Consider the following 8312-nt stretch of genomic DNA (forward strand, 5'->3'; position numbering starts at 1 on the left):
GCAAAAATTATTTTCTGACTTACTTGCAATTGTAAAGCTCAGTCTCTTTGCCAGCTAATTGCTACACTAGCTTATGCTTCACACCATACGGAAACACCCTTTTAAATATGCAAAGAAAAAAAGCTAAAAATAAATCACAGCTGCTGTTAGATGGGGGTTGAAAGATACAGCCAAGGCAGGAAAAAAAAGAAGAAAGGAACTGTCTCGGTTTAAATACAGCTAAACCATTTTTAATATTGAGAAGTTCTTTTTCTGTTCTCCAAATCAATATTCATTAATAGTATTCAGAACAGAGAACTTTGAATATAAAACACTGAGATAACACCAGTAATTACAACATGCGGTTTCGTAGCTGTAATATTTTTGTACTCTGGGTTGCTTTAATGATTGCTGTTATAATTTGTATTTGGCTTATGAGGACTGATTTATATTAACACGTTTCTTACTGGTATGTTCAATTTAAGTCCAAACCTTGATCTTAACTTATAACAACACAGAGCTCTGTACGTGGAAATGAGTTTTCTCTTTGCAGCAGTAATTGCTCCTGACCAGCAATGGTAGCTTGACCTCACCCACACAAGATCAAGTGAATATATTGAGCCTTGATATGTTATCTCTGATTTCCTACAATCAGCAAAGTAGAAATCTGAGAAACATTTCACTATGCTGTGTACATTATCCAGATCTATGGTAGAAATCTGTAATTTATCGCACAGTCACAGATATTCTGCATGATTACTCTTCATCCAAACAGCCTTTTTTTTCCATGTCAGATATGTGGGTACCCACAGCACAGGAGTGTCAGTGAGCACGGGGAAAGTAAAACCTTTTCCCTCCCACCTTTCACCTTAAATTGCCATAAAACTTCAATATTTGTCTCACTTGAGGGGTCTAAACCAAACATCAGCATAACCTTCATTTAACTCATGGTCTTTGCAGGACTTCCCATCCCTCTTTGTAAGAATGGAAAGTAGGGGATGGACCTTGCCTGCTCCTTTCCATTGGTGGCAGCAGGGCTGGCTCAGCCCGGAGCCCACTGTGGCTCCCCTGCTGCCAGAGAAGGGAGGGAAGAGGGGCTGGGCCAGGAGGAGGCTGGCACAGCCACGGGGGACACCAGAGCAGGCACCTGTGCGTGTGCACTGACTGTGAAGGCAGCCTTGGTCATGCTGTCAGGTAGGACACTGTGGTGTGGCAGAAATGGTCACATTAGGAAAAGGTTCTATTTTAATGCTGATCATTTCTCTGGTCCATAAGTCCGTGTGGTCCACTAGGACCTGTGGTGACACTGATGAGGGGATGGTGGGGCTAAGATTGAGAGGGAGATGAGGGAACTAGTTACCACAGCCTCACCATGGAGAAATTAGTCTGGGAGCCTGTATCCTCAGTCATTCTGCTCTTCCCCATTCTCTTTTTTCAGGCCCAGCTGATACTGCTGGAAAACATAAAGCACTCCCTAAGAGAGACCTGTTCTGGAAGCTGTCTTAGCAGTTAAAGAGGGGCAGCAGCATGTTCCAGATTAATGACAAATGTGTGCAAGTTCATCGTGGGGACAACCTGGTGATAACAGATCAGACTCTCATGCAAATACCCGCCTTAATCAGTAACAAAACTTACATTACTATCTGCCTCCATCCAGTGTACTACCAACAGAAATTTTAAAACGTAGAGTTTTTCACTATTTCAACAGTTTTTGTGTGTTTGGAGCAGTCTTCAAAGTCAAATTGCCTGCTTCCTACAGAAAGCAGTGATGGACTAGAGCCACCACCATCTGAGACAGGCTTCACCTCTCAGAGAAAAACTAGTGAAGCAGCTGGGTTACAGACCTGAAAGATTCACCTGCAAAAAATGTCAGGTGCATTACTGAAATGATAAAAGATTGCTGTTTAGTAGAATCCCCCAGGATGCACGTCTGATTGTCAGACCTGGAAGCTGAAGCAGGAGTACGTGAGAAAAATTTGCTGTTTTCGGTATCAGACTTTCCTCTTGGAGTGAAGCTCAGGATTAATTAGCTGCTTCAGCTGTATTTTGTCCCTTGTGAAACAGACACCTATGACTAAGGCTGGCTGCCTGCTCAATTCACAGCTTTAAAACCTTCATGTTTTCAGCTGGATTGTAACGAATGATTTTCCAAAGTAGTCTCTATCCATTACTTCTCCTTACTTAGTAACTACTTGCTAGTCTCACCCCTGAGCTGAGGTGTGTCTGTGCTCAGCCCCCCACCAGGTGTGACTTCCTTCCTTGCCCAAGCCATCTCCATACAGACATATGTGGTGGTCCATGGGCTGCACCTGAGCCTGTCACCATTACTGGTCATGCCCCAGTGTCCTCACTCAGCAAAAGGGAACAGAACTCCAACAGTGCAACACTGCCTGGCCAGCTGGGATATCTCTGCTCCAGGCAGTGCCATTCCCTCTCTTTCTCTGCAGGACCACTGTGGATGCTGTCCTCTGGAAAGATCTGTGTTGCTATCAGTGTCAGCAAAGAGGGTTTCAATCAATGCATCCCTGATTCTGTTAGAGCTCTGTGCATCCCTCCCTGCCAGAACTGGCATCAGTTACCAACTGTGGTGGTTGCTCACTTCAGATCCGTTCTAGTACCAGAAAAGAAATAATAAAAGCCTTGCTCTGGCAGGCATCAACCAGAGCTAGAAAGCATATGTGCAGCTTGTTCCAGAGACTCCTCCACAACTACAGCAAATGGTTTTACTCTGTCTTTAAGGATTTTCTTCATCCAAGGCATTGTGCAAGCCATGACAAATGAGTCACTTCTTAACTTAACAACTCCTTAATTTGTATCAATTAATGATACTTCACTTCATACTAACAAGCCTCTGGGCTCTGCTGGTTATTTGATGGTTTTTAATTATGCCTTCAGACACACTTGGTCTTTTCTGATGGGGAGAGATGACCACTGGGGCAGGCGTTTTCCCACTTGCTTTTCTTGTAGTGATTCCACACGATGCTGGCATGAGCCTGACTGCCAGCTGAGTCTCCTTCCAGCTATCATGTAGGATCTTCCCTGGCCCCTGCAACCAAATTAGCCAAACAGCCTACAGGAGTCCCTATTCCTGACCATAACCAGCCCTCAGGTCCAAACTGCTGCTACTGTAATGCAGGGCAGGCATGTCAGATTTTGGGGATCATATTCTTGTGTCCCTACACCCACAGTGCAGTTTGTCTGTTACTTCTCAGCCTTCTGACATGGCAAACTAATGCACTCCAGCTGTGAGCTCTCCTCATTTTCCACCAATGAATTTAATCATATAGAGCAGTAAACTGAAAAACTTCTCAATTATGCAAATATGGATGCAAATGAAGGATATGAAACTTGGCAAACATCCTTAGAGGACAGCAGAAGGTGGGGCATGCCATAACACAGAGGCCATTCAGGAGAATGCATGGAGACTGCTGACGCACGCTGCAGCCTCTCTGGGTGCTCTCTGCATTCCCCAGGTCACAGGGAGAAGGACACGCTTAAGCACAGACTGCTGCTTCTCTGTTGTAGGACAAAAGGATTGCAGGGGGAATGTAGATTGCCAGGCCCTGTTCTCTGCCCTCACAGGTATGTTGAGCTGTTCTTTTGAACTCAAGAAACACTACAAAAAAATCCCTTCCTTTATGTCATCCTTGCTTTACTTGAGTAGCTACACCAGAGCAGACTGGTTTAGAGAAGAGGAACATCTTTTAATTCCCAGCCTACCTGTATTTATTCTAGCATGCAAACATTGGCTTGTGCTGACTGTCCCTTTTCCAAAGCGTTCCTGCTTCACCTCCATTGTACAATTAATGACAAGTGTGCTACACTTGCTACTCTTCCTCATTATTAGGATGGCCAAGTTAAGAGCCACCAGCCTTCTCTCACAGGAGAGACTGCCCCTTCCCCTGCCCCTCCTGCCACTACAACATGCTCTCCTGACCAGCGACGAGCCCAGTAGGCAGGACTCTTTGGAACACCCTGTTGCTGCAGACATGTCCTGCAGCCACATTTGCTTTTCACATGATTGCATCTCGTGGTGGTTCATTCTCCAGTCTGTAATCACATGCCTTCCTCTCTGGATGGCAACAGTAAGGGCCTTGCTGTCACATGAGTTATGGTATTCTCAAATATATAATCTTTCATTTTATTGGCATTCATCCTGTCTCTACTACTGTATTACTGAAGTTATCTACTAATAGGATATCCAAGCCTCCTCTCTTTTCCTGTTACCACACAGGTTCAGGACTTTAACAATTCTCACCAACACTGCTCTTATTTATCATATTGAAATCACTAATGGAAATACTAAAGAAGATGGGTCTTAAGACTGAGGAGTTTCTCACTACTAACCTCTCCTTCATTTAATGTTTTGCAGTACCTCCTGCTCCATTTACTCCACAGACCTTAGATGGCAAGAACTGACAGAAGAGCACAGAGAGCACTATCTCATGGACCTGTGCAAAAATGCAGCTCCAGCCTAGGCAGATTGCAGCTGGGATCTACAGGTGATGGCTTTATTACAAGCCAGCATCAAGTCACTCTGATGGCAGCCAGTGAACAATTGATTAGTGAGAGTAGAGGTGGGAGTTTGTGAGGGGATTAATTAAGTTTTGTGGCTGCAGAATGTTTGATTTTCCTATCACCCCTGCAGTGAGAGCCCTCATGGGGAGACAGTCCTCAGGTGCTGGTGATAGCGTTTCCACTGTCCATATAGGAAAGGAACATTTCCTTTACACATACATACAGAGACTCTGTGAACAAATCAGAGTGAAAGAGTAACACCACTGAGAATGGCTTATTTGACCAGGTGGGCAAAACCGTCTGCTGCTATGTGAGCAGTTTCAAGCATGTCCAGCATGCCCAGCACAGCTCCCAGTATCTCTCCTGGTAAACCATTAGACCCATCCCTGGCCAGTGCCTGGCCCATGGCTGCGAGCACACTTCTGAGTAATGCCTGAGCACAGTCAGAGCGGTGTGGGTGGTTTGCTTGCAGCAACCCTGCTTGCGAGGATGAGGCAATTTGTTAGCATAGATGTAAGCCAGTTGGCCCCAGCACCTGGGAGCATTCCTAGGCACATCTAATTTATTGTTATAGGCACAGTCTTTGTGAACACCACTGTGGGATACCTTGGCAGTGTGCACGGTACTATGTGGCCCAGATCTATTTGAATATGAAAGCATCTTTTTGCCTTTAAAAATATGAGTACCTGCTGTTATATCGGGGGGGTAAGTGTACCCTCTACTAGTCTGGCTGATGAGGCCATTCCCTGCTATGAGAGCACCTGGCAGGAGATGGCTCAGCTGTGCACTGATCTGCTGCTTAATGGATGCAGAACCAGTTTTAGACGAACTGAAAGCAAAATGGACACTACCTGTAACTCAGCTGAGATGCCAGGAAGCCTGGTGCTCTTCAAAGTAGTGGAGTGGGAGGTAAATAGCACAATATTTACAAGGATAATGCAAAGAGCTTTCATTGGCATGGGCTTAGAGCACCATCAGTTTGCAGGCCTGGCACAGGCAACTAAACAGCTCATCTGTCATCACTGGGAGCAGTCCAGAAGAGGTAGGCATTGCAAAGGCTTTGTGTGCCTGGAGCTTTGTGTGGCAAGTAGCAGTGCACAGTGAAACAGGGTAAGGAAATGTGATGCTGCATTACTTTGTCACATCCGTGCCAACTGGCAACTGCTTTATGCAATTTTGAGATCTATTAAAAGTTTGGATGAGCCTGCCTGTTTCTTGTGTTTCCTTAAGTACTTACCTGCCAGAGTATGGAACTATGGTCTTTATTAAAGCAAGTAAAGGATGTTTAAATAGAATGAAATAACTTTGTTTAGAACTAAGCAGACAGCAAGCAAAGTTTGCAAATGTCAGTGAAGTGCCTGTGATGCTGTCTGTGGAGAGGATCCCAGCCCTGTGCATCACTCTCCAGTGATGGGATTACATAAACAGTATTTCTGCCCTTCCCCTTACTGTTGCAGTGGCCCAAGCCCCTGCCAGTGTCAGTGTCCTGATGGACCCCTGCCCACCACAGCGTTTTCCAGGGGGCTTCTCAGGTTGGAGTGCAATAGTAAAGAACTGGTAGAGGAGATCTGCTGCATAGTCCCCTCTGCTCATGCTTCCTCTCCCTTCAGCCACACGTGGTGCTCTGATACCACCTTACCCTCTCTGGCCATCTGCAATCTGTCTGTCCCTGTCTCCTCTAGCTCCTTGTTCACAGAGGTCACTGAGCTCAGACTCAACCTCTACATTATTGTTTCTTTGTTTTCCTCCTCTCCCCTGGGGGTTGAGGTCCTCTTCCCCAAAGTCCTCAGTGGCTGTTGTAGTCTTGGAAAAGTGCAAGTCCTATTTTCAGGAATCACAGTATTTTCTTTGTCCTGGAGAAGTAATAAAATAAAACACCTCTTTGTAATCTTTCCTACAGCAAGATCACAGCTAGATACTTGTGACAGTTCACTATGCCCTTTTTTCTTCTTTCAGTGTGTGTCTATCAGAAGTGTTTGCCACCTAAGTTATTTGATAGTAAAAAACAATAGCAATGTTTTAAGGTTTCAGTTATATTTATAAAAATTAAGAAAATAATTTTTAGCTTGGCAGAAGGCCTGGGCAAGATTCAAACATGACCTCTTCTACCAGTTATGATCTTCATATCATAGTGCATCCAGGTTTTAATTTGTTGCAGATGCTAAGTGTGAAAAGGAAATATTTTTTCAGCTCTCACATGAAAGTATTTCTGTGCTAAAAAAGCCTTTTGTCATTTGGTGGTGGAGCAGCAAATCAGTGGGTGAAGAGAGACTGCAAGTTACAAGATGGAGTAAAAATTGCAGTGACATTGGGCTTGATCAGCCAAGAACAGAAAAAATAAGCAAATATAAACAGGATGATGAACAGTGGTGCAGAAGCCTGTTCACAAGAGTTGTTTTCTGTTTCAACCCCCATGCTCAGGGTGCACACGGAGGGACCTGCTATTCCTCCAGTGACTTTTCCAGTCAGCACAGTCAACAGAGTTCATAACAGACCACCCAGGACCCCATCTGAATTATAGTAATAGTGTCCTAAACTCAGTGAATATTGGGCACAGACAGAATACAGATGTTCAGTCACTTCTGCTGTCTGCCATTTTAAATACTGAAACGGCAGTATTTCATTAAAGACCAGTAGAAAAAAAATCCCTAGCTGTAGGCTTGGATAATAGCTCTCCATCTGGGATTGCTCTTGCTAGTGATGGCAGAGGAAGACATTACTTCTTCCCTTGACTGAGACAAAAGCCATCCCATAGCAAAGAGAGGCTACCAAAATAACTTCAATCACTGGTTATGGGATTACATGGAATATTTCTCCAGGCAACATTGACTTGGCATCATCTGTGACCCCAGTGCTGATGATGTCCCTGCCTTCTCTGTTTTGTTCTTAAATTTTACCCAAATGGCCCAGAAGACTGGGATCCAATGCTTCCTCTGCTGTCTGAGCTTTAGGACTGGTACTAGTCTCATCCCCAGTTAAAACTGCAGGTAGCCTACAACAGCCATCAAATATGTCTGTGGGGCCCATGCTGGATGAAGCCTTTGGCAAGCTTGTATCAGGGAAATTATCCCTGATGTCTTAGGTTGCAGGCAGAGTCTGAAATAGCAGCCTGGAACAAAGTCTATGTTTATAGACAGATGGTGTAGTGCAGTGTGGGTAAAAGCCAAACAAAAGCCCATGGTAACACTACAAATAACCCAATGTTGACAAGGAAGCTACTTGTCATAGTGCTTTCACAAGATTTTAGGTCTATTTTCCCACACAGTATCCTTCTGCTTTGCCACCCTTCTAGGCCTACCACACCTGTGCAGTCAGGTGCAAGGGCTCTGAGGAAAGCTTGTGTTGTGGGGAGTGAAAGACACCTGCAGAGCTCTTTACATCATGTGTGTGCACAAATGGCTCCTGTCCAACAGGCTGTTTCTACCACAGGGAGGGGGGAAGAAGGTGCCTACTTAGTCACACACAAATATAATTAAATCACTGACCACAGGAAAAAACACCTCTTCCTCAATGGGACATGGGGAGCACTGACAGCATTAAGGAACTGGAACTGATAGGATCTTATTGTAGGATACATAAGCATCAATCTGATCTCAGCCCACGTGGCATGCTTTGTCTTAGGGCACCAAGGGCAGCCTTGTAATGCCACGGTAACACCACTTGGGTTTATGAGTTTTCATTAAAGCAGAGGGGGAACATAACTGCTCATATGGTTGAGATGAGTCTGATTCTCCTCTTCCTACCTAAACTTAGGTAAGAAGCTGTTCTTTGGGAGAAAAAACAGGATTGCATTTCTATGTGTGAGAATTTAAGAA

This window comes from Aphelocoma coerulescens, chromosome 2 (genome assembly GCF_041296385.1).
Source record: "Aphelocoma coerulescens isolate FSJ_1873_10779 chromosome 2, UR_Acoe_1.0, whole genome shotgun sequence".
NCBI lineage: Eukaryota > Metazoa > Chordata > Aves > Passeriformes > Corvidae > Aphelocoma > Aphelocoma coerulescens.